The sequence below is a fragment of the Chlamydotis macqueenii genome, chromosome W, assembly GCF_036417535.1.
Source record: "Chlamydotis macqueenii isolate bChlMac1 chromosome W, bChlMac1.mat, whole genome shotgun sequence".
NCBI classification, from domain to species: Eukaryota; Metazoa; Chordata; class Aves; order Otidiformes; family Otididae; genus Chlamydotis; species Chlamydotis macqueenii.
In genome coordinates this window covers 41556784-41581753 of record NC_141592.1, presented here as the reverse complement: position 1 = coordinate 41581753, position 24970 = coordinate 41556784, and positions in this window count along the sequence as shown.

Genomic DNA, 24970 nt, shown 5'->3' with positions numbered 1-24970 from the left:
CTGTCTGGCTGTCTGGGGCTCTGGCTGTCTGGGGCTCCGGGGCTCTGGCTATCTGGCTGTCTGGCTGTCTTAGGTCCTGGCTGTCTAGCTGTCTGGCTGTCTTGGGCTCTGGCTGTCTGTCTGGCTGTCCTGGGGTCTGGCTGTCTTGGGTCTGGCTGTCTGGGGCTCTGGCTGTCTTGGGCTTTGGCGGTCTGGCTGTCTGGCTGTCTGGGTCTCTGGCTGTCTGGCTGTCTTGGGCTCTGTCTGTCTGGCTGTCTGGGGCTCTGTCTGTCTGTCTGTCTTGGGCTTTGGATGTCTGGCTGTCTGGCTGTCTAGGGCTCTGGCTGTCTGGCTGTCTGGGGCTCTGGCTGTCTGGCTGTCTGGCTGTCTAGGGCTCTGGCTGTCTGGCTGTCTCGCTGTCTTGGGCTCTGGCTGTCTGGCTGTCTGGGGTCTGCTTGTCTTGGGCTCTGGCTGTCTGGCTGTCTAACTGTCTGGGTCTCTGGCTATCTGGCTGTCTGGCTGTCTGGGACTCTGGCTGTCTGGCTGTCTGGGACTCTGGATGTCTGGCTGTCTGGCTGTCTGGCTGTCTGGGGCTATGGCTGTCTGGCTGTCCTGGGCTCTGGCTGTCTTGGGCTCTGGCTGTCTTGGGCTCTGGCGGTCTGGCTGTCTGGCTGTGTTGCGCTCTGGCGGTCTGGCTGTCTTGTGCTCTGTGTATCTGGCTGTCTGCCTGTCTTGGGCTCTCTCTGTCTGGCTGTCTTGGGCTTTGCCTGTCTTGGGCTCTGGCTGGCTGGCTGTCTTGGGCGCTGGCGCTCTGGCTATCTGGCTGTCTGGCTGTCTGGGGCTCTGGCTCTCTGGGGCTCTGGCTGTCTGGCTGTCTGGGGCTCTGTCTGCTTCGCTGTCTTGGGCTTTGGATGTCTGGCTGTCTGGCTGTCTTGGGCTCTGGCTGTCTGGCTGTCTGGGGCTCTGGCTGTCTGGCTGTCTGGATGTCTTGGGCTCTGGCTGTCTTGGCCTCTGGCTGTCTGGCTATCTTGGGCTTTAGCTGTCTGGCTGTCTGGCCGTCTTGGGCTTTGCCTGTTTTGGGCTCTGGCTGTCTGGCTGTCTGGCTGTCTTGACCTCTTGCTGTCTGGCTGGCTGTCTTGGGATCTGGCTTTCTTGAGCTCTGGCTGTCTGGTTGTCTGGGGCTCTGGCTGTCTGAGGCTCTGGCTGTCTGGCTGTCTGGCTGTCTGGGGATCTGGCTGTCTGGCTGTCTGGGGCTCTGGCTGTCTGGGGCTCTGGCTGTCTGGCTGTCTGGGACTATGGCTGTCTGGCTGTCTGGGGCTCTGGCTGTCTGGTTGTCTGGGGCTCTGTCTGTCCGCGGCTCTGTCTCTCTGGCTGTCCTGGGCTTTGGCTGTCTGGGGCTCTGGCTGTCTGTCTGTCTGGGACTATGGCTGTCTGGGACTATGGCTGTCTGGGGCTCTGGCTGTCTGGCTGTCTGGGGCTCTGGCTGTCTGGCTGTCTGCGGCTCTGGGGCTCTGGCGCTCTGGGTGTCTTAGGCTCTGGCTGTCTTGGACTCTGGCTGTCTGGCTGTCTGGCTGTCTTCGGCTCTGGGGCTCTGTCTGTCTGGCTGTATTAGGGTCTGGCTGTCTGGCTGTCTGGCTGTCTTGGGCTCTGGCTGTCTGGTTGTCTTGGGCTATGGCTGTCTGGGGCTCTGGCTGTCTGGCTGTCTGGCTGTCTTGGGCTCTAGCTGTCTGGTTGTCCTGGGCCCTGGCTGTCTGGCTGTCTGGCTGTCTGGGGCTCTGGCTGTCTGGGGCTCCGGGGCTCTGGCTATCTGGCTGTCTGGCTGTCTTAGGTCCTGGCTGTCTAGCTGTCTGGCTGTCTTGGGCTCTGGCTGTCTGTCTGGCTGTCCTGGGGTCTGGCTGTCCTGGGGTCTGGCTGTCTTGGGTCTGGCTGTCTGGGGCTCTGGCTGTCTTGGGCTCTGGCTGTCTGGGACTATGGCTGTCTGGGGCTCTGGCTGACTGGCTGTCTGGGGCTCTGGCTGTCTGCCTGTCTGCGGCTCTGGGGCTCTGGCGCTCTGGGTGTCTTAGGCTCTGGCTGTCTTGGACTCTGGCTGTCTGGCTGTCTGGCTGTCTTCGGCTCTGGGGCTCTGTCTGTCTGGCTGTCTTAGGGTCTGGCTGTCTGGCTGTCTGGCTGTCTTGGGCTCTGGCTGTCTGGTTGTCTTGGGCTATGGCTGTCTGGGGCTCTGGCTGTCTGGCTGTCTGGCTGTCTTGGGCTCTGGCTGTCTGGTTGTCCTGGGCTCTGGCTGTCTGGCTGTCTGGCTGTCTGGGGCTCTGGCTGTCTGGGGCTCCGGGGCTCTGGCTGTCTGGCTGTCTGGCTGTTTTAGGTTCTGGCTGTCTAGCTGTCTGGCTGTCTTGGGCTCTGGCTGTCTGTCTGGCTGTCCTGGGGTCTGGCTGTCTTGGGTCTGGCTGTCTGGGGCTCTGGCTGTCTTGGGCTTTGGCCGTCTGGCTATCTGGCTGTCTGGCTCTCTGGGGCTCTGGCTCTCTGGGGCTCTGGCTGTCTGGCTGTCTGGGTCTCTGTCTGTCTGGCTGTCTTGGGCTTTGGATGTCTGGCTGTCTGGCTGTCTTGGGCTCTGTCTGTCTGGCTGTCTGGGGCTCTGTCTGTCTGGCTGTCTTGGGCTTTGGATGTCTGGCTGTCTGGCTGTCTGGGGCTCTGGCTGTCTGGCTGTCTAGGGCTCTGGCTGTCTGGCTGTCTCGCTGTCTTGGGCTCTGGCTGTCTGGCTGTCTGGGGTCTGCTTGTCTTGGGCTCTGGCTGTCTGGCTGTCTTGGGCTCTGGCTGTCTGGCTGTCTGGCTGTCTTGGGCTCTGGCTGTCTGGGGTCTGCCTGTCTTGGGCTCTGGCTGTCTGGCTGTCTTGGGCTCTGGCGCTCTGGCTGTCTGGCTGTCTTGTGCTCTCGCTGTCTGGCTGTCTTGGGCTATGGCTATCTGGCTTTCTGGCTGTCTGGGGCTTTGGCTGTCTGGCTGTCTTGGGCTCCGGCTGTCTTGGGCTCTGGCTGTCTTGCGGTCTGGGGCACTGGCTGTCTGGCTGTCTTGGGCTCGGCCTGTCTTGGGCTCTGGCTGTCTGGCTGTCTTGGGCTCTGGCACTCTGGCTCTCTGGCTCTCTGGCTGTCTTGGGCTCTGGCGGTCTGGCTGTCTGGCTGTCTTGGGCTCTGGCTGTCTGGATGTCTTGAGCTCTGGCTGTCTGGCTGTCCTGGGCTCTGGCTGTCTTGCGCTCTGGCTGTCTGGCTGTCCTGGGCTCTGGCTGTCTTGCTGTCTGGCTGTCTAACGCTCTGGCTGTCTGAATCTCTGGCTGTCTTAGGCTCTGCCTGTCTGGTTGTCTGGGGCTCTGGCTGTCTGGGGCTCTGGTTGTCTGTCTGTCTGGGGCTCTGGCTGTCTGGGGCTCTGGCTGTCTGGCTGTCTGGGGCTCTGGCTGTCTGGGGCTCTGGCTGTCTTGGGCTCTGGCGCTCTGGCTGTCTGGCTGTCTTGGGCTGTGGCTGTCTGGGGCTCTGGCTGTCTGGCTGTTTGGCTTTCTTGGGCTCTGGCTGTCTGGTTGTCCTGGGCTCTGGCTGTCTGGCTGTCTGGCTGTCTTGGGCTCTGGCTGTCTGGCTGTCTTGGGCTCTGGCTGTCTGTCTGGCTGTCCTGGGGTCTGGCTGTCTCGGGCTCTGGCTGTCTGGGGCTCTGGCTGTCTCGGGCTCTGGCTGTCTGGCTGTCTGGGGCTCTGGCTGTCTGGCTGTCTGGGGCTGTGGCTGTCTGTGGCTCAGGCTGTTTGGCTGTCTGGGGCTGTGGCTGTCTGGGGCTCTGGCTGCCTGGCTGTCTGGGGCTCTGGCTGTCTGACTGTCTTGGGCTCTGGCTGTCTGGCTGTCTGGCTGTCCGGGGCTCTGGCTGTCTGGGGCTCTGGCTGTCTGGCTGTCTGGCTGTCTTGGGCTCTGGCTGTCTGGCTGTCTGGCTGTCTTGGGCTGTGGCTGTCTGGTTGTCTTGGGCTATGGCTGTCTGGGGCTCTGGCTGTCTGACTGTCCTGGGCTCTGGCTGTCTGGCGGTCTGGCTGTCTTGGGCTCTGGCTGTCTGGCTGTCTGCCTGACATGGGCTCTGTCTGTCTGTCTGTCTTGGGCTTTGCCTGTCTTGGGCTCTGGCTGTCTGGCTATCTGGCTGTCTTACTGTCTTGGGTTCTGTCTGGCTGGCTGTCTTGGGCGCTGGCGCTCTGGCTATCTGGCTGTCTGGCTGTCTGGGGCTCTGGCTCTCTGGGGCTCTGGCTGTCTGGCTGTCTGTGGCTCTGGCGGTCTGGCTGTCTGGCTGTCTTGGGCTCTGGCTGTCTGGATGTCTTGAGCTCTGGCTGTCTGTCTGTCCTGGGCTCTGGCTGTCTTGCTGTCTGGCTGTCTAGCGCTCTGGCTGTCTGAATCTCTGGCTGTCTTAGGCTCTGCCTGTCTGGTTGTCTGGGGCTCTGGCTGTCTGGGGCTCTGGTTGTCTGTCTGTCTGGGGCTCTGGCTGTCTGGGGCTTTGGCTGTCTGGCTGTCTGGGGCTCTGGCTGTCTGGGGCTCTGGCTGTCTTGGGCTCTGGCGCTCTGGCTGTCTGGCTGTCTTGGGCTGTGGCTGTCTGGGGCTCTGGCTGTCTGGCTGTTTGGCTTTCTTGGGCTCTGGCTGTCTGGTTGTCCTGGGCTCTGGCTGTCTGGCTGTCTGGCTGTCTTGGGCTCTGGCTGTCTGGCTGTCTTGGGCTCTGGCTGTCTGTCTGGCTGTCCTGGGGTCTGGCTGTCTCGGGCTCTGGCTGTCTGGGGCTCTGGCTGTCTGTGGCTCAGGCTGTTTGGCTGTCTGGGGCTGTGGCTGTCTGGGGCTCTGGCTGCCTGGCTGTCTGGGGCTCTGGCTGTCTGACTGTCTTGGGCTCTGGCTGTCTGGCTGTCTGGCTGTCTGGGGCTCTGGCTGTCTGGGGCTCTGGCTGTCTGGCTGTCTGGCTGTCTTGGGCTCTGGCTGTCTGGCTGTCTGGCTGTCTTGGGCTGTGGCTGTCTGGTTGTCTTGGGCTATGGCTGTCTGGGGCTCTGGCTGTCTGACTGTCCTGGGCTCTGGCTGTCTGGCGGTCTGGCTGTCTTGGGCTCTGGCTGTCTGGCTGTCTGCCTGACATGGGCTCTGTCTGTCTGTCTGTCTTGGGCTTTGCCTGTCTTGGGCTCTGGCTGTCTGGCTATCTGGCTGTCTTACTGTCTTGGGTTCTGTCTGGCTGGCTGTCTTGGGCGCTGGCGCTCTGGCTATCTGGCTGTCTGGCTGTCTGGGGCTCTGGCTCTCTGGGGCTCTGGCTGTCTGGCTGTCTGTGGCTCTGTCTGTCTGGCTGTCTTGGGCTTTGGATGTCTGGCTGTCTGGCTATCTTGGGCTCTGGCTGTCTGGCTGTCTGGGTCTCTGGCTGTCTGCTGTCTGGCTGTCTGGCTGTCTAGGGCTCTGGCTGTCTGGCTGTCTCGCTGTCTTGGGCTCTGGCTGTCTGGCTGTCTGGGGTCTGCTTGTCTTGGGCTCTGACTGTCTGGCTGTCTTGGGCTCTGGCTGTCTTAGGCTCTGGCTGTCTGGCTGTCTTGCGGTCTGGCGCTCTGACTGTCTGGCTGTCTGGTGCTCTGGCTGTCTTGGGCTCTGGCTGTCTGGCTGTCTGGCTGTCTGGGGTTCTGGCTGTCTGGCTGTCTGCGGCTCTGGGGCTCTGGCTGTCTGGCTGTCTTGCTGTCTGGGACTATCGCTGCCTGGGTCTATGGCTGTCTGGGGCTCTGGCTGTCTTGGGCTTTGGCGGTCTGGCTATCTGGCTGTCTGGCTGTCTGGGGCTCTGGCTCTCTGGGGCTCTGGCTGTCTGGCTGTCTGGGGCTCTGTCTGTTTGGCTGTCTTGGGCTTTGGATGTCTGGCTGTCTGGCTGTCTGGGGCTCTGGCTGTCTGGGGCTCCGGGGCTCTGGCTATCTGGCTGTCTGGCTGTCTTAGGTCCTGGCTGTCTAGCTGTCTGGCTGTCTTGGGCTCTGGCTGTCTGTCTGGCTGTCCTGGGGTCTGGCTGTCTTGGGTCTGGCTGTCTGGGGCTCTGGCTGTCTTGGGCTTTGGCGGTCTGGCTATCTGGCTGTCTGGCTCTCTGGGGCTCTGGCTCTCTGGGGCTCTGGCTGTCTGGCTGTCTGGGTCTCTGTCTGTCTGGCTGTCTTGGGCTTTGGATGTCTGGCTGTCTGGCTGTCTAGGGCTCTGGCTGTCTGGCTGTCTGGGGCTCTGGCTGTCTGGCTGTCTGGCTGTCTAGGGCTCTGGCTGTCTGGCTGTCTCGCTGTCTTGGGCTCTGGCTGTCTGGCTGTCTGGGGTCTGCTTGTCTTGGGCTCTGGCTGTCTGGCTGTCTTGGGCTCTGGCTGTCTGGCTGTCTGGCTGTCTTGGGCTCTGGCTGTCTTAGGCTCTGGCTGTCTGGCTGTCTAACTGTCTGGGTCTCTGGCTATCTGGCTGTCTGGCTGTCTGGGACTCTGGCTGTCTGGCTGTCTTGGGCTCTGGATGTCTGGCTGTCTGGCTGTCTGGCTGTCTGGGGCTATGGCTGTCTGGCTGTCCTGGGCTCTGGCTGTCTTGGGCTCTGGCTGTCTTGGGCTCTGGCGGTCTGGCTGTCTGGCTGTGTTGCGCTCTGGCGGTCTGGCTGTATTGTGCTCTGTGTATCTGGCTGTCTGCCTGTCTTGGGCTCTCTCTGTCTGGCTGTCTTGGGCTTTGCCTGTCTTGGGCTCTGGCTGGCTGGCTGTCTTGGGCGCTGGCGCTCTGGCTATCTGGCTGTCTGGCTGTCTGGGGCTCTGGCTGTCTAGGGCTCTGGCTGTCTGGCTGTCTGGGGCTCTGTCTGCTTCGCTGTCTTGGGCTTTGGATGTCTGGCTGTCTGGCTGTCTTGGGCTCTGGCTGTCTGGCTGTCTGGGGCTCTGGCTGTCTGTCTGTCTGGCTGTCTGGGGCTCTGGCTGTCTGGGGCTCTGGCTGTCTGGCTGTCTGGCTGTCTTGGGCTCTGGCTGTCTGGCTTTCTGGCTGTCTTGGGCTGTGGCTGTCTGGTTGTCTTGGGCTATGGCTGTCTGGGGCTCTGGCTGTCTGACTGTCCTGGGCTCTGGCTGTCTGGTGGTCTGGCTGTCTTGGGCTCTGGCTGTCTGGCTGTCTGCCTGACATGGGCTCTGTCTGTCTGTCTGTCTTGGGCTTTGCCTGTCTTGGGCTCTGGCTGTCTGGCTATCTGGCTGTCTTACTGTCTTGGGTTCTGTCTGGCTGGCTGTCTTGGGCGCTGGCGCTCTGGCTATCTGGCTGTCTGGCTGTCTGTGGCTCTGTCTGTCTGGCTGTCTTGGGCTTTGGATGTCTGGCTGTCTGGCTATCTTGGGCTCTGGCTGTCTGGCTGTCTGGGTCTCTGGCTGTCTGATGTCTGGCTGTCTGGCTGTCTAGGGCTCTGGCTGTCTGGCTGTCTTGCTGTCTTGGGCTCTGGCTGTCTGGCTGTCTGGGGCCTGCTTGTCTTGGGCTCTGACTGTCTGGCTGTCTTGGGCTCTGGCTGTCTTAGGCTCGGGCTGTCTGGCTGTCTTGCGGTCTGGGGCTCTGACTGTCTGGCTGTCTGGCTGTCTTGTGCTCTGGCTGTCTTGGGCTCTGGCTGTCTGGCTGTCTGGCTGTCTGGGGCTCTGGCTGTCTGGCTGTCTGCGGCTCTGGGGCTCTGGCTGTCTGGTTGTCTTGCTGTCTGGGACTATCGCTGCCTGGGTCTATGGCTGTCTGGGGCTCTGGCTGTCTGGGCCTTTAAGGCTCTGGCTGTCTGGGGCTCTGGCGCTCTGGCTGTCGTGGGCTCCGGGGCTCTGGCTATCTGGCTGTCTTACTGTCTTGGGCTCTGGCTGGCTGGCTGTCTTGGGCGCTGGCGCTCTGGTTATCTGGCTGTCTGGCTGTCTGGGGCTCTGGCTCTCTGGGGCTCTGGCTGTCTGGCTGTCTGGGGCTCTGTCTGTTTGGCTGTCTTGGGCTTTGGATGTCTGGCTGTCTGGCTGTCTGGGGCTCTGGCTGTCTGGCTGTCTGGGGCTCTGGCTGTCTGGCTGTCTGGATGTCTTGGGCTCTGGCTGTCTTGAGCTCTGGCTGTCTGGCTATCTTGGGCTTTAGCTGTCTGGCTGTCTGGCTGTCTTGGGCTCTGGCTGTTTGGGCTCTGGCTGTCTGGCTGTCTGGCTGTCTAGGGCTCTGGCTGTCTGGGGTCTGCCTGTCTTGGGCTCTGGCTGTCTGGCTGTCTTGGGCTCTGGCGCTCTGGCTGTCTGGCTGTCTTGTGCTCTCGCTGTCTGGCTGTCTTGGGCTATGGCTATGTGGCTTTCTGGCTGTCTGGTGCTCTGGCTGTCTGGCTGTCTTGGGCTCCGGCTGTCTTGGGCTCTGGCTGTCTTGCGGTCTGGGGCACTGGCTGTCTGGCTGTCTGGCTGTCTTGGGCTCGGCCTGTCTTGGGCTCTGGCTGTCTGGCTGTCTTGGGCTCTGGCACTCTGGCTCTCTGGCTCTCTGGCTGTCTTGGGCTCTGGCGGTCTGGCTGTCTGGCTGTCTTGGGCACTGGCTGTCTGGCTGTCTTGGGCTCTGGCTGTCTGGGGCTCCGGCTGTCTGCCTATCTGGATGTCTTGGGCTCTGGCTGTCTGGCTGTCCTGGGCTCGGCCTGTCTTGGGCTCTGGCTGTCTGGCTGTCTTGGGCTCTGGCACTCTGGCTCTCTGGCTCTCTGGCTGTCTTGGGCTCTGGCGGTCTGGCTGTCTGGCTGTCTTGGGCACTGGCTGTCTGGCTGTCTTGGGCTCTGGCTGTCTGGGGCTCCGGCTGTCTGCCTATCTGGATGTCTTGGGCTCTGGCTGTCTGGCTGTCTTGGGCTCGGCCTGTCTTGGGCTCTGGCTGTCTGGCTGTCTTGGGCTCTGGCACTCTGGCTCTCTGGCTCTCTGGCTGTCCTGGGCTCTGGCTGTCTTGCTGTCTGGTTGTCTAGCGCTCTGGCTGTCTGAATCTCTGGCTGTCTTAGGCTCTGCCTGTCTGGTTGTCTGGGGCTCTGGCTGTCTGGGGCTCTGGTTGTCTGTCTGTCTGGGGCTCTGGCTGTCTGGGGCTCTGGCTGTCTTGGGCTCTGGCGCTCTGGCTGTCTGGCTGTCTTGGGCTGTGGCTGTCTGGGGCTCTGGCTGTCTGGCTGTTTGGCTGTCTTGGGCTCTGGCTGTCTGGCTGTCTGCCTGTCTTGGGCTCTGTCTGGCTGGCTGTCTTGGGCTTTGCCTGTCTTGGGCTCTGGCTGTCTGGCTATCTGGCTGTCTTACGGTCTTGGGCTCTGGCTGGCTGGCTGTCTTGGGCGCTGGCGCTCTGGCTATCTGGCTGTCTGGCTCTCTGGGGCTCTGGCTCTCTGGGGCTCTGGCTGTCTGGGGCTCTGTCTGTCTGGCTGTCTTGGGCTTTGGATGTCTGGCTGTCTGGCTGTCTGGGGCTCTGGCTGTCTGGCTGTCTGCGGCTCTGGGGCTCTGGCTGTCTGGCTGTCTTGGGCTGTGGCTGTCTGGTTGTCTTGGGCTATGGCTGTCTGGGGCTCTGGCTGTCTGGCTGTCTGGCTGTCTTGGGCTCTGGCTGTCTGGTTGTCCTGGGCTCTGGTTATCTGGCTGTCTGGCTGTCTTGGGCTCTGGCTGTCTAGCTGTCTGGCTGTCTTGGGCTCTGACTGTCTGTCTGGCTGTCCTGGGGTCTGGCTGTCTTGGACTCTGGCTGTCTGGGGCTCTGGCTGTCTGGGGCTTTAAGGCTCTGGCTGTCTGGGGCTCTGGCTGTCTTGGGCTCTGGCGGTCTGGCTGTCTTGGGCTCTGGCTGTCTGGCTGTCTGCCTGTCTTGGGCTCTCTCTGTCTGGCTGTCTTGGGCTTTGCCTGTCTTGGGCTCTGGCTGTCTGGCTATCTGGCTGTCTTACTGTCTTGGGCTCTGGCTGGCTGGCTGTATTGGGCGCTTGCGCTCTGGCTAGGTGGCTGTCTGGCTGTCTGGGGCTCTGGCTCTCTGGGGCTCTGGCTGTCTGGCTGTCTGGGGCTCTGGCTGTCCGGCTGTCTGGGGCTCTGTCTGTCTGGCTGTCTTGGGCTTTGGATGTCTGGCTGTCTGGCTGTCTTGGGCTCTGGCTGTCTGGCTGTCTGGGGCTCTGGCTGTCTGGCTGTCTGGATGTCTTGGGCTCTGGCTGTCTTGAGCTCTGGCTGTCTGGCTATCTTGGGCTTTAGCTGTCTGGCTGTCTGGCTGTCTTGGGCTCTGGCTGTTTGGGCTCTGGCTGTCTGGCTGTCTGGCTGTCTAGGGCTCTGGCTGTCTGGGGTCTGCCTGTCTTGGGCTCTAGCTGTCTGGCTGTCTTAAGCTCTGGCGCTCTGGCTGTCTGGCTGTCTTGTGCTCTCGCTGTCTGGCTGTCTTGGGCTATGGCTATGTGGCTTTCTGGCTGTCTGGGGCTCTGGCTGTCTGGCTGTCTTGGGCTCCGGCTGTCTTGGGCTCTGGCTGTCTTGCGGTCTGGGGCACTGGCTGTCTGGCTGTCTGGCTGTCTTGGGCTCGGCCTGTCTTGGGCTCTGGCTGTCTGTCTGTCTTGGGCTCTGGCACTCTGGCTCTCTGGCTCTCTGGCTGTCTTGGGCTCTGGCGTTCTGGCTGTCTGGCTGTCTTGGGCACTGGCTGTCTGGCTGTCTTGGGCTCTGGCTGTCTGGGGCTCCGGCTGTCTGCCTATCTGGATGTCTTGGGCTCTGGCTGTCTGGCTGTCCTGGGCTCTGGCTGTCTTGCTGTCTGGCTGTCTAGCGCTCTGGCTGTCTGAATCTCTGGCTGTCTTAGGCTCTGCCTGTCTGGTTGTCTGGGGCTCTGGCTGTCTGGGGCTCTGGTTGTCTGTCTGTCTGGGGCTCTGGCTGTCTGGGGCTCTGGCTGTCTTGGGCTCTGGCGCTCTGGCTGTCTGGCTGTCTTGGGCTGTGGCTGTCTGGGGCTCTGGCTGTCTGGCTGTTTGGCTTTCTTGGGCTCTGGCTGTCTGGTTGTCCTGGGCTCTGGCTGTTTGGCTGTCTTGGGCTCTGGCTGTCTGGCTGTCTGCCTGTCTTGGGCTCTGTCTGGCTGGCTGTCTTGGGCTTTGCCTGTCTTGGGCTCTGGCTGTCTGGCTATCTGGCTGTCTTACGGTCTTGGGCTCTGGCTGGCTGGCTGTCTTGGGCGCTGGCGCTCTGGCTATCTGGCTGTCTGGCTCTCTGGGGCTCTGGCTCTCTGGGGCTCTGGCTGTCTGGCTGTCTGGGGCTCTGTCTGTCTGGCTGTCTTGGGCTTTGGATGTCTGGCTGTCTGGCTGTCTTGGGCTCTGTTTGTCTGGCTGTCTTGGGCTCTGTCTGTCTGGCTCTCTGGGGCTCTGTCTGTCTGTCTGTCTTGGGCTTTGGATGTCTGGCTGTCTGGCTGTCTAGGGCTCTGGCTGTCTGGCTGTCTGGGGCTCTGGCTGTCTGGCTGTCTGGCTGTCTAGGGCTCTGGCTGTCTGGCTGTCTGGCTGTCTTGGGCTCTGGCTGTCTGGCTGTCTGGGGTCTGCTTGTCTTGGGCTCTGGCTGTCTGGCTGTCTTGGGCTCTGGCTGTCTGGCTGTCTGGCTGTCTTGGGCTCTGGCTGTCTTAGGCTCTGGCTGTCTGGCTGTCTGGCTGTCTGGGTCTCTGGCTATCTGGCTGTCTGGCTGTCTGGGACTCTGGCTGTCTGGCTGTCTTGGGCTCTGGATGTCTGGCTGTCTGGCTGTCTGGCTGTCTGGGGCTCTGGCTGTCTGGCTGTCCTGGGCTCTGGCTGTCTTGGGCTCTGGCTGTCTTGGGCTCTGGCGGTCTGGCTGTCTGGCTGTGTTGCGCTCTGGCGGTCTGGCTGTCTTGTGCTCTGTGTATCTGGCTGTCTGCCTGTCTTGGGCTCTCTCTGTCTGGCTGTCTTGGGCTTTGCCTGTCTTGGGCTCTGGCTGGCTGGCTGTCTTGGGCGCTGGCGCTCTGGCTATCTGGCTGTCTGGCTGTCTGGGGCTCTGGCTCTCTGGGGCTCTGGCTGTCTGGCTGTCTGGGGCTCTGTCTGCTTCGCTGTCTTGGACTTTGGATGTCTGGCTGTCTGGCTGTCTTGGGCTCTGGCTGTCTGGGGCTCTGGCTGTCTGGCTGTCTGGATGTCTTGGGCTCTGGCTGTCTTGGCCTCTGGCTGTCTGGCTATCTTGGGCTTTAGCTGTCTGGCTGTCTGGCTGTCTTGGGCTTTGCCTGTTTTGGGCTCTGGCTGTCTGGCTGTCTGGCTGTCTTGACCTCTTGCTGTCTGGCTGGCTGTCTTGGGCTCTGGCTGTCTTGGGCTCTGCCTGTCTGGTTGTCTGGGTCTCTGACTGTCTGAGGCTCTGGCTGTCTGGCTGTCTGGCTGTCTGGGGATCTGGCTGTCTGGCTGTCTGGGGCTCTGGCTGTCTGGGGCTCTGGCTGTCTGGCTGTCTGGGACTATGGCTGTCTGGCTGTCTGGGGCTCTGGCTGTCTGGTTGTCTGGGGCTCTGTCTGTCCGCGGCTCTATCTCTCTGGCTGTCCTGGGCTTTGGCTGTTTAGGGCTCTGGCTGTCTGGCTGTCTGGGACTATGGCTGTCTGGGACTATGGCTGTCTGGGGCTCTGGCTGTCTGGCTGTCTGGGGCTCTGGCTGTCTGGGGCTCTGGCTGTCTGGCTGTCTGGGGCTCTGGCTGTCCAGGGCTCTAGCTGTCTGGCTGTCTGGGGCTCTGGCTGTCTGGCTGTCTGGGGCTCTGTCTGTCTGGCTGTCTTGGGCTTTGGATGTCTGGCTGTCTGGCTGTCTTGGGCTCTGGCTGTCTGGCTGTCTGGGGCTCTGGCTGTCTGGTTGTCTGGGTCTCTGGCTGTCTGGGGCTCTGGCTGTCTGGCTGTCTGGCTGTCTGTGGCTCTGGCTGTCTGGCTGTCTGGGGCTCTGGCTGTCTGCCTGTCTTGGGCTCTGGCTGTCTGGGGCTCTGGCTGTCTGGCTGTCTGGGGCTCTGTCTGTCTGCGGCTCTGTCTCTCTGGCTCTCTTGGGCTCTGGCTGTCTGGGGCTCTGGCTGACTGGTTGTCTGGGACTATGGCTGTCTGGGGCTCTGGCTGTCTGGCTGTCTTGGGCTCTGGCTGTCTGGCTGTCTGGGGCTCTGGCTGTCTGGGGCTCTGGCTGTCTGTCTGTCTGGGACTATGGAGGTCTGGGGCTCTGGCTGTCTGGCTGTCTGGGGCTCTGGCTGTCTGGCTGTCTGCGGCTCCGGGGCTCTGGCTGTCTGGTTGTCTTGGGCTGTGGCTGTCTGTTTGTCTTGGGCTATGGCTGTCTGGGGCTCTGGCTGTCTGGCTGTCTGGCTGTCTTGGGCTCTGGCTGTCTGGTTGTCCTGGGCTCTGGTTATCTGGCTGTCTGGCTGTCTTGGGCTCTGGCTGTCTAGCTGTCTGGCTGTCTTGGGCTCTGGCTGTCTGTCTGGCTGTCCTGGGGTCTGGCTGTCTTGGACTCTGGCTGTCTGGGGCTCTGGCTGTCTGGGGCTTTAAGGCTCTGGCTGTCTGGGGCTCTGGCTGTCTTGGGCTCTGGCGGTCTGGCTGTCTTGGGCTCTGGCTGTCTGGCTGTCTGCCTGTCTTGGGCTCTCTCTGTCTGGCTGTCTTGGGCTTTCCCTGTCTTGGGCTCTGGCTGTCTGGCTATCTGGCTGTCTTACTGTCTTGGGCTCTGGCTGGCTGGCTGTATTGGGCGCTGGCGCTCTGGCTAGCTGGCTGTCTGGCTGTCTGGGGCTCTGGCTCTCTGGGGCTCTGGCTGTCTGGCTGTCTGGGGCTCTGTCTGTCTGGCTGTCTTGGGCTTTGGATGTCTGGCTGTCTGGCTGTCTTGGGCACTGGCTGACTGGCTGTCTTGGGCTCTGGCTGTCTGGGGCTCCGGCTGTCTTGGGCTCTGGCACTCTGGCTGTCGTGGGCTTCGGGGCTCTGGCTATCTGGCTGTCTGGATGTCTTGGGCTCTGTCTGTCAGTCTGGCTGTCCTGGGGTTCTGGCTGACTTGGGGTCTGGCTGTCTGGGGCTCTGGCTGTCTGGGGCTTTAAGGCTCTGGCTGTCTGGGGCTCTGGCTGTCTTGGGCTCTGGCGGTCTGGCTGTCTGGCTGTGTTGCGCTCTGGCGGTCTGGCTGTCTTGGGCTTTCCCTGTCTTGGGCTCTGGCTGTCTGGCTATCTGGGTGTCTTACTGTCTTGGGCTCTGGCTGGCTGGCTGTCTTGGGCGCTGGCGCTCTGATTATCTGGCTGTCTGGCTGTCTGGGGCTCTGGCTCTCTGGGGCTCTGGCTGTCTGGCTGTCTGGGGCTCTGTCTGTTTGGCTGTCTTGGGCTTTGGATGTCTGGCTGTCTGGCTGTCTTGGGCTCTGCCTGTCTGGTTGTCTGGGGCTCTGGCTGTCTGGGGCTCTGGTTGTCTGTCTGTCTGGGGCTCTGGCTGTCTGGGGCTCTGGCTGTCTGGCTGTCTGGGGCTCTGGCTGTCTTGGGCTCTGGCTGTCTGGCTGTCTGGCTGTCTTGGGCTGTGGCTGTCTGGGGCTCTGGCTGTCTGGCTGTTTGGCTTTCTTGGGCTCTGGCTGTCTGGTTGTCCTGGGCTCTGGCTGTTTGGCTGTCTGGCTGTCTTGGGCTCTGGCTGTCTGGCTGTCTTGGGCTCTGGCTGTCTGTCTGGCTGTCCTGGGGTCTGGCTGTCTCGGGCTCTGGCTGTCTGGGGCTCTGGCTGTCTCGGGCTCTGGCTGTCTAGCTGTCTGGGGCTCTGGCTGTCTGGCTGTCTGGGGCTCTGGCTGTCTGCGGCTCAGGCTGTTTGGCTGTCTGGGGCTGTGGCTGTCTGGGGCTCTGGCTGCCTGGCTGTCTGGGGCTCTGGCTGTCTGGGGCTCTGGCTGTCTGACTGTCTTGGGCTCTGGCTGTCTGTCTGGCTGTCTGGGTCTCTGGCTGTATTGCTGTCTGGGACTATCGTTGTCTGGGTCTATGGCTGTCTGGGGCTCTGGCTGTCTGGGGCTTTAAGGCTCTGGCTGTCTGTGGCTCTGGCTGTCTTGGGCTCTGGCGGTCTGGCTGTCTGGCTGTCTTGGGCTCTGGCGGTCTGGCTGTCTTGGGCTCTGGCTGTCTGGCTGTGTGCCTGTCTTGGGCTCTCTCTGTCTGGCTGTCTTGGGCTTTGCTTGTTTTGGGCTCTGGCTGTCTGGCTGTCTGGCTGTCTTGGGGTCTGGCTGTCTTGGGCTCTGGCTGTTTGGTTGTCTGGGTCTCTGGCTGTCTGAGGCTCTGGCTTTCTGGCTGTCTGGCTGTCTGGGGATCTGGCTGTCTGGCTGTCTGGGGCTCTGGCTGTCTGGGGCTCTGGCTGTCTGGCTGTCTGGGACTATGGCTGTCTGGGGCTCTGGCTGACTGGCTGTCTGGGGCTCTGGCTGTCTGGCTGTCTGCGTCTCTGGGGCTCTGGCTGTCCGGCTGTCTTAGGGTCTGGCTGTCTGGCTGTCTGGCTGTCTTCGGCTCTGGGGCTCTGGCTGTCTGGCTGTCTTAGGGTCTGGCTGTCTTGAGCTGTGGCTGTCTGGTTGTCTTGGGCTATGGCTGTCTGGGGCTCTGGCTGTCTGGCTGTCTGGCTGTCTTGGGCTCTGGATGTCTGGCTGTCCTGGGCTCCGGGGCTCTGGCTATCTGGCTGTCTTAGGTTCTGGCTGTCTAGCTGTCTGGCTGTCTTGGGCTCTGGCTGTCTGTCTGGCTTTCCTGGGGTCTGGCTGTCTTGGGGTCTGGCTGTCTTGGACTCTGGCTGTCTGGGGCTCTGGCTGTCTGGGGCTTTAAGGCTCTGGCTGTCTGGCTGTCTGGCTGTCTTGGGCTCTGGCGGTCTGGCTGTCTGGCTGTCTTGGGCTCTGGCGGTCTGGCTGTCTTGGGCTCTGGCTGTCTGCCTGTCTGCCTGACATGGGCTCTATCTGTCTGGCTGTCTTGGGCTTTGCCTGTCTTGGGCTCTGGCTGTCTGGCTATCTGGCTGTCTTACTGTCTTGGGTTCTGGCTGGCTGGCTGTCTTGGGCGCTGGCGCTCTGGCTATCTGGCTGTCTGGCTGTCTGGAGCTCTGGCTCTCTGGGGCTCTGGCTGTCTGGCTGTCTGTGGCTCTGGCTGTCTGGCTGTCTTGGGCTTTGTATGTCTGGCTGTCTGGCTATCTTGGGCTCTGGCTGTCTGGGGCTCTGTCTGTCTGGCGGTCTTGGGCTTTGGATGTCTGGCTGTCTGGCTGTCTAGGGCTCTGGCTGTCTGGCTGTCTGGGGCTCTGGCTGTCTGGCTGTCTGGCTGTCTGGCTGTCTGGGACTCTGGCTGTCTGGCTGTCTCGCTGTCTTGGGCTCTGGCTGTCTGGCTGTCTGGGGTCTGCTTGTCTTGGGCTCTGGCTGTCTGGCTGTCTTGGGCTCTGGCTGTCTTGGGCTCTGGCGGTCTGGCTGTCTGGCTGTCTTGGGCTCTGGCGGTCTGGCTGTCTTGGGCTCTGGCTGTCTTACTGTCTGCCTGTCTTGGGCTCTCTCTGTCTGGCTGTCTTGGGTTTTGCCTGTCTTGGGCTCTGGCTGTCTGGCTATCTGGCTGTCTTACTGTCTTGGGCTCTGGCTGGCTGGCTGTATTGGGCGCTGGCGCTCTGGCTAGCTGGCTGTCTGGCTGTCTGGGGCTCTGGCTCTCTGGGGCTCTGGCTGTCTGGCTGTCTGGGGCTCTGTCTGTCTGGCTGTCTTGGGCTTTGGATGTCTGGCTGTCTGGCTGTCTTGGGCACTGGCTGACTGGCTGTCTTGGGCTCTGGCTGTCTGGGGCTCCGGCTGTCTTGGGCTCTGGCGCTCTGGCTGTCGTGGGCTTCGGGGCTCTGGCTATCTGGCTGTCTGGATGTCTTGGGCTCTGTCTGTCAGTCTGGCTGTCCTGGGGTTCTGGCTGACTTGGGGTCTGGCTGTCTGGGGCTCTGGCTGTCTGGGGCTTTAAGGCTCTGGCTGTCTGGGGCTCTGGCTGTCTTGGGCTCTGGCGGTCTGGCTGTCTGGCTGTGTTGCGCTCTGGCGGTCTGGCTGGCTTGGGCTCTGGCTGTCTGGCTGTCTGGGGCTCTGGCTGTCTGGCTGTCTGGATGTCTTGGGCTCTGGCTGTCTTGGGCTCTGGCTGTTTGGGCTCTGGCTGTCTGGCTGTCTGGCTGTCTGGGGCTCTGGCTGTCTGGGGTCTGCCTGTCTTGGTCTCTGGCTGTCTGGCTGTCTTGGGCTCTGGCGCTCTGGCTGTCTGGCTGTCTTGTGCTCTCGCTGTCTGGCTGTCTTGGGCTATGGCTATCTGGCTTTCTGGCTGTCTGGGGCTCTGGCTGTCTGGCTGTCTTGGGCTCCGGCTGTCTTGGGCTCTGGCTGTCTTGCGGTCTGGGGCACTGGCTGTCTGGCTGTCTGGCTGTCTTGGGCTCGGCCTGTCTTGGGCTCTGGCTGTCTGGCTGTCTTGGGCTCTGGCACTCTGGCTCTCTGGCTCTCTGGCTGTCTTGGGCTCTGGCGGTCTGGCTGTCTTGGGCACTGGCGGTCTGGCTGTCTTGGGCACTGGCTGTCTGGATGTCTTGAGCTCTGGCTGTCTGGCTGTCCTGGGCTCTGGCTGTCTTGCTGCCTGGCTGTCTAGCGCTCTGTCTGTCTGAATCTCTGGCTGTCTTAGGCTCTGCCTGTCTGGTTGTCTGGGGCTCTGGCTGTCTGGGGCTCTGGTTGTCTGGTTGTCTGGGGCTCTGGCTGTCTGGGGCTCTGGCTGTCTGGCTGTCTGGGGCTCTGGCTGTCTGGCTGTCTGGGGCTCCGGCTGTCTTGGGCTCTGGCGCTCTGGCTGTCTGGCTGTCTTGGGCTGTGGCTGTCTGGGGCTCTGGCTGTCTGGCTGTTTGGCTTTCTTGGGCTCTGGCTGTCTGGTTGTCCTGGGTTCTGGCTGTTTGGCTGTCTGGCTGTCTTGGGCTCTGGCTGTCTGGCTGTCTTGGGCTCTGGCTGTCTGTCTGGCTGTCCTGGGGTCTGGCTGTCTCGGGCTCTGGCTGTCTGGGGCTCTGGCTGTCTCGGGCTCTGGCTGTCTGGCTGTCTGGGGCTCTGGCTGTCTGGCTGTCTGGGGCTCTGGGTGTCTGCGGCTCAGGCTGTTTGGCTGTCTGGGTCTGTGGCTGTCTGGGGCTCTGGCTGCCTGGCTGTCTGGGGCTCTGGCTGTCTGGGGCTCTGGCTGTCTGACTGTCTTGGGCTATGGCTGTCTGGCTGTCTGGCTGTCTGGGGCTCTGGCTGTCTGGGTCTCTGGCTGTCTGGCTGTCTGGCTGTCTTGGGCTCTGGCTGTCTGGCTGTCTGGCTGTCTTGGGCTGTGGCTGTCTGGTTGTCTTGGGCTATGGCTGTCTGGGGCTCTGGCTGTCTGACTGTCCTGGGCTCTGGCTGTCTGGCTGTCTGGCTGTCTTGGGCTCCGGCTCTCTGGCTGTCTTGGGCTCCGGGGCTCTGGCTATCTGGCTGCCTTGCTGTCTTGGGTTCTGGCTGTGTAGCTGTCTGGCTGTCTCGGGCTCTGGCTGTCTGTCTGGCTGTCTGGGGCTCTGGCTGTATTGCTGTCTGGGACTATCGTTGTCTGGGTCTATGGCTGTCTGGGGCTCTGGCTGTCTGGGGCTTTAAGGCTCTGGCTGTCTGTGGCTCTGGCTGTCTTGGGCTCTGGCGGTCTGGCTGTCTGGCTGTCTGGCTGTGTGCCTGTCTTGGGCTCTGGCTGTCTGGCTGTCTGGCTTTCTTGGGCTCTGGCTGTCTGGCTGTCTTGGGCTCTGGCTGTCTGGCTGTGTGCCTGTCTTGGGCTCTCTCTGTCTGGCTGTCTTGGGCTTTGCTTGTTTTGGGCTCTGGCTGTCTGGCTGTCTGGCTGTCTTGGGCTCTGGCTGTCTTGGGCTCTGGCTGTCTGGTTGTCTGGGTCTCTGGCTGTCTGAGGCTCTGGCTGTCTGGCTGTCTGGCTGTCTGGGGATCTGGCTGTCTGGCTGTCTGGGGCTCTGGCTGTCTGGGGCTCTGGCTGTCTGGCTGTCTGGGACTATGGCTGTCTGGCGCTCTGGCTGTCTGGCTGTCTGCGGCTCTGGGGCTCTGGCTGTCTGGCTGTCTTAGGGTCTGGCTGTCTGGCTGTCTGGCTGTCTTCGGCTCTGGGGCTCTGGCTGTCTGGCTGTCTTAGGGTCTGGCTGTCTGGCTGTCTTGAGCTGTGGCTGTCTGGTTGTCTTGGGCTATGGCTGTCTGGGGCTCTGGCTGTCTGGCTGTCTGGCTGTCTTAGGCTCTGGATGTCTGGCTGTCCTGGGCTCTGGGGCTCTGGCTATCTGGCTGTCTGGCTGTCTTAGGTTCTGGCTGTGTAGCTGTCTGGCTGTCTTGGGCTCTGGCGGTCTGCCTGTCTTGGGCTCTGGCTGTCTGGCTGTCTGCCTGTCTTGGGCTCTCTCTGTCTGGCTGTCTTGGGTTTTGCCTGTCTTGGGCTCTGGCTGTCTGGCTATCTGGCTGTCTTACTGTCTTGGGCTCTGGCTGGCTGGCTGTATTGGGCGCTGGCGCTCTGGCTAGCTGGCTGTCTGGCTGTCTTGGGCTCTGTCTGTCTGGCTGTCTTGGGCTTTGGATGTCTGGCTGTCTGGCTGTCTTGGGCACTGGCTGACTGGCTGTCTTGGGCTCTGGCTGTCTGGGGCTCCGGCTGTCTTGGGCTCTGGCGCTCTGGCTGTCGTGGGATTCGGGGCTCTGGCTATCTGGCTGTCTGGATGTCTTGGGCTCTGTCTGTCAGTCTGGCTGTCCTGGGGTTCTGGCTGACTTGGGGTCTGGCTGTCTGGGGCTCTGGCTGTCTTGCTGTCTGGGACTATCACTGTCTGGGTCTATGGCTGTCTGGGGCTCTGGCTGTCTGGGGCTTTAAGGCTCTGGCTGTCTGGGGCTCTGGCTGTGTTGCCCTCTGGCGGTCTGGCTGTCTTGGGCTCTGGCGGTCTGGCTGTCTGGGGCTCTGGCTGTCTGGCTGTCTGGATGTCTTGGGCTCTGGCTGTCTTGGGCTCTGGCTGTTTGGGCTCTGGCTGTCTGGCTGTCTGGCTGTCTAGGGCTCTGGCTGTCTGGGGTCTGCCTGTCTTGGGCTCTGGCTGTCTGGCTGTCTGGCTGTCTGGGGCTCTGGCTGTCTGGCTGTCTTGTGCTCTCGCTGTCTGGCTGTCTTGGGCTATGGCTATCTGGCTTTCTGGCTGTCTGGGGCTCTGGCTGTCTGGCTGTCTTGGGCTCCGGCTGTCTTGGGCTCTGGCTGTCTTGCGGTCTGGGGCACTGGCTGTCTGGCTGTCTGGCTGTCTTGGGCTCAACCTGTCTTGGGCTCTGGCTGTCTGGCTGTCTTGGGCTCTGGCACTCTGGCTCTCTGGCTCTCTGGCTGTCTTGGGCTCTGGCGGTCTGGCTGTCTGGCTGTCTTGGGCACTGGCTGTCTGGCTGTCTTGGGCTCTGGCTGTCTGGGGCTCCGGCTGTCTGCCTATCTGGATGTCTTGGGCTCTGGCTGTCTGGATGTCTTGAGCTCTGGCTGTCTGGCTGTCCTGGGCTCTGGCTGTCTTGCTGCCTGGCTGTCTAGCGCTCTGTCTGTCTGAATCTCTGGCTGTCTTAGGCTCTGCCTGTCTGGCTGTCTGGGGCTCTGGCTGTCTGGGGCTCTGGTTGTCTGTCTGTCTGGGGCTCTGGCTGTCTGGGGCTCTGGCTGTCTGGCTGTCTGGGGCTCTGGCTGTCTTGGGCTCTGGCGCTCTGGCTGTCTGGCTGTCTGGGGCTCTGGCTGTCTGGCTGTCTGGCTGTCTTGGGCACTGGCTGTCTGGTTGTCCTGGGCTCTGGCTGTTTGGCTGTCTGGCTGTCTTGGGCTCTGGCTGTCTGGCTGTCTTGGGCTCTGGCTGTCTGTCTGGCTGTCCTGGGGTCTGGCTGTCTCGGGCTCTGGCTGTCTGGGGCTCTGGCTGTCTCGGGCTCTGGCTGTCTGGCTGTCTGGGGCTCTGGCTGTCTGGATGTCTGGGGCTCTGGGTGTCTGCGGCTCAGGCTGTTTGGCTGTCTGGGTCTGTGGCTGTCTGGGGCTCTGGCTGCCTGGCTGTCTGGGGCTCTGGCTGTCTGGGGCTCTGGCTGTCTGATTGTCTTGGGCTATGGCTGTCTGGCTGTCTGGCTGTCTGGGGCTCTGGCTGTCTGGGGCTCTGGCTGTCTGGCTGTCTGGCTGTCTTGGGCTCTGGCTGTCTGGCTGTCTGGCTGTCTTGGGCTCTGGCTCTCTGGCTGTCTTGGGCTCCGGGGCTCTGGCTATCTGGCTGCCTTGCTGTCTTGCGTTCTGGCTGTGTAGCTGTCTGGCTGTCTTGGGCTCTGGCTGTCTGTCTGGCTGTCTGGGGCTCTGGCTGTATTGCTGTCTGGGACTATCGTTGTCTGGGTCTATGTCTGTCTGGGGCTCTGGCTGTCTGGGGCTTTAAGGCTCTGGCTGTCTGTGGCTCTGGCTGTCTTGGGCTCTGGCGGTCTGGCTGTCTGGCTGTCTGGCTGTCTGGCTGTCTTGGGCTCTGGCTGTCTGGCTGTCTGGCTGTCTTGGGCTCTGGCGGTCTGGCTGTCTTGGGCTCTGGCTGTCTGGCTGTGTGCCTGTCTTGGGCTCTCTCTGTCTGGCTGTCTTGGGCTTTGCTTGTTTTGGGCTCTGGCTGTCTGGCTGTCTGGCTGTCTTGGGCTCTGGCTGTCTTGGGCTCTGGCTGTCTGGTTGTCTGGGTCTCTGGCTGTCTGAGGCTCTGGCTGTCTGGCTGTCTGGCTGTCTGGGGATCTGGCTGTCTGGCTGTCTGGGGCTCTGGCTGTCTGGGGCTCTGGCTGTCTGGCTGTCTGGGACTATGGCTGTCTGGGGCTCTGGCTGACTGGCTGTCTGGGGCTCTGGCTGTCTGGCTGTCTGCGGTTCTGGGGCTCTGGCTGTCTGGCTGTCTTAGGGTCTGGCTGTCTGGCTGTCTGGCTGTCTTCGGCTCTGGGGCTCTGGCTGTCTGGCTGTCTTAGGGTCTGGCTGTCTTGAGCTGTGGCTGTCTGGTTGTCTTGGGCTATGGCTGTCTGGGGCTCTGGCTGTCTGGCTGTCTGGCTATCTTGGGCTCTGGATGTCTGGCTGTCCTGGGCTCCGGGGCTCTGGCTATCTGTCTGTCTGGCTGCCTTAGGTTCTGGCTGTCTAGCTGTCTGGCTGTCTTGGGCTCTGGCTGTCTTTCTGGCTTTCCTGGGGTCTGGCTGTCTTGGACTCTGGCTGTCTGGGGCTCTGGCTGTCTGGGGCTTTAAGGCTCTGGCTGTCTGGGGCTCTGGCTGTCTTGGGCTCTGGCGGTCTGGCTGTCTGGCTGTCTTGGGCTCTGGCGGTCTGGCTGTCTTGGGCTCTAGCTGTCTGGCTGTCTGCCTGTCTTGGGCTCTGTCTGTCTGTCTGTCTTGGGCTTTGCCTGTCTTGGGCTCTGGCTGTCTGGCTATCTGGCTGTCTTACTGTCTTGCTTTCTGGCTGGCTGGCTGTCTTGGGCGCTGGCGCTCTGGCTATCTGGCTGTCTGGCTGTCTGGGGCTCTGGCTCTCTGGGGCTCTGGCTGTCTGGCTGTCTGTGGCTCTGTCTGTCTGGCTGTCTTGGGCTTTGTATGTCTGGCTGTCTGGCTATCTTGGGCTCTGGCTGTCTGGCTGTCTGGGGCTCTGTCTGTCTGGCTGTCTTGGGCTTTGGATGTCTGGCTGTCTGGCTGTCTAGGGCTCTGGCTGTCTGGCTGTCTGGGTCTCTGGCTGTCTGGCTGTCTGGCTGTCTGGCTGTCTAGGGCTCTGGCTGTCTGGCTGTCTCGCTGTCTTGGGCTCTGGCTGTCTGGCTGTCTGGGGTCTGCTTGTCTTGGGCTCTGGCTGTCTGGCTGTCTTGGGCTCTGACTGTCTTAGGCTCTGGCTGTCTGGCTGTCTGGCTGTCTGGGACTCTGGCTATCTGGCTGTCTGGCTGTCTGGGACTCTGGCTGTCTGGCTGTCTTGCGGTCTGGGGCTCTGACTGTCTGGCTGTCTTGTGCTCTGGCTGTCTTGGGCTCTGGATGTCTGGCTGTCTGGCTGTCTGGCTGTCTGGGGCTCTGGCTGTCTGGCTGTCCTGGGCTCTGGCTGTCTTGGGCTCTGGCTGTCTTGCTGTCTGGGACTATCGCTGCCTGGGTCTATGGCTGCCTGGGGCTCTGGATGTCTGGGGCTTTAAGGCTCTGGCTGTCTGGGGCTCTGGCGCTCTGGCTGTCATGGGCTCCGGGGCTCTGGCTATCTGGCTGTCTGGATGTCTTGGGCTCTGTCTGTCAGTCTGGCTGTCCTGGGGTCTGGCTGACTTGGGGTCTGGCTGTCTGGGGCTCTGGCTGTCTTGCTGTCTGGGACAATCACTGTCTGGGTCTATGGCTGTCTGGGGCTCTGTCTGTCTGGGGCTTTAAGGCTCTGGCTGTCTGGGGCTCTGGCTGTCTTGGGCTCTGGCGGTCTGGCTGTCTGGCTGTGTTGCGCTCTGGCGGTCTGGCTGTCTTGGGCTCTGTCTATCTGGCTGTCTGCCTGTCTTGGGCTCTGTCTGTCTGGCTGTCTTGGGCTTTGCCTGTCTTGGGCTCTGGCTGTCTGGCTATCTGGCTGTCTTGCTGTCTTGGGCTCTGGCTGGCTGGCTGTCTTGGGTGCTGGCGCTCTGGCTATCTGGCTGTCTGGCTGTCTGGGGCTCTGGCTCTCTGGGGCTCTGGCTGTCTGGCTGTCTGGGGCTCTGTCTGTTTGGCTGTCTTGGGCTTTGGATGTCTGGCTGTCTGGCTGTCTGGGGCTCTGGCTGTCTGGGGCTCTGGCTGTCTGGCTGTCTGGATGTCTTGGGCTCTGGCTGTCTTGGCCTCTGGCTGTCTGGCTGTCTTGGGCTTTAGCTGTCTGGCTGTCTGGCTGTCTTGGGCTCTGGCTGTTTGGGCTCTGGCTGTCTGGCTGTCTAGGGCTCTGGCTGTCTGGGGTCTGCCTGTCTTGGGCTCTGGCGGTCTGGCTGTCTGGCTGTCTTGTGCTCTCGCTGTCTGGCTGTCTTGGGCTATGGCTATCTGGCTTTCTGGCTGTCTGGGGCTCTGGCTGTCTGGCTGTCTTGGGCTCCGGCTGTCTTGGGCTCTGGCTGTCTTGCGGTCTGGGGCACTGGCTGTCTGGCTGTCTGGCTGTCTTGGGCTCGGCCTGTCTTGGGCTCTGGCTGTCTGGCTGTCTTGGGCTCTGGCACTCTGGCTCTCTGGCTGTCTTGGGCTCTGGCGGTCTGGCTGTCTGGCTGTCTTGGGCACTGGCTGTCTGGCTGTCTTGGGCTCTGGCTGTCTGGGGCTCCGGCTGTCTGCCTATCTGGATGTCTTGGGCTCTGGCTGTCTGGATGTCTTGAGCTCTGGCTGTCTGGCTGTCCTGGGCTCTGGCTGTCTTGCTGTCTGGCTGTCTAGCGCTCTGGCTGTCTGAATCTCTGGCTGTCTTAGGCTCTGCCTGTCTGGTTGTCTGGGGCTCTGGCTGTCTGGGGCTCTGGTTGTCTGTCTGTCTGGGGCTCTGGCTGTCTGGGGCTCTGGCTGTCTGGCTGTCTGGGGCTCTGGCTGTCTTGGGCTCTGGCTGTCTGGCTGTCTTGGGCTGTGGCTGTCTGGGGCTCTGGCTGTCTGGCTGTCTGGATGTCTTGGGCTCTGGCTGTCTGGTTGTCCTGGGCTCTGGCTGTCTGGCTGTCTGGCTGTCTTGGGCTCTGGCTGTCTGGCTGTCTTGGGCTCTGGCTGTCTGTCTGGCTGTCCTGGGGTCTGGCTGTCTCGGGCTCTGGCTGTCTGGGGCTCTGGCTGTCTCGGGCTCTGGCTGTCTGGCTGTCTGGGGCTCTGGCTGTCTGGCTGTCTGGGGCTCTGGGTGTCTGCGGCTCAGGCTGTTTGGCTGTCTGGGTCTGTGGCTGTCTGGGGCTCTGGCTGCCTGGCTGTCTGGGGCTCTGGCTGTCTGGGGCTCTGGCTGTCTGACTGTCTTGGGCTCTGGCTGTCTGGCTGTCTGGCTGTCTGGGGCTCTGGCTGTCTGGGGCTCTGGCTGTCTGGCTGTCTGGCTGTCTTGGGCTCTGGCTGTCTGGCTGTCTGGCTGTCTTGGGCTGTGGCTGTCTGGTTGTCTTGGGCTATGGCTGTCTGGGGCTCTGGCTGTCTGACTGTCCTGGGCTCTGGCTGTCTGGCTGTCTGGCTGTCTTGGGCTCTGGCTCTCTGGCTGTCTTGGGCTCCGGGGCTCTGGCTATCTGGCTGCCTTGCTGTCTTGGGTTCTGGCTGTGTAGCTGTCTGGCTGTCTTGGGCT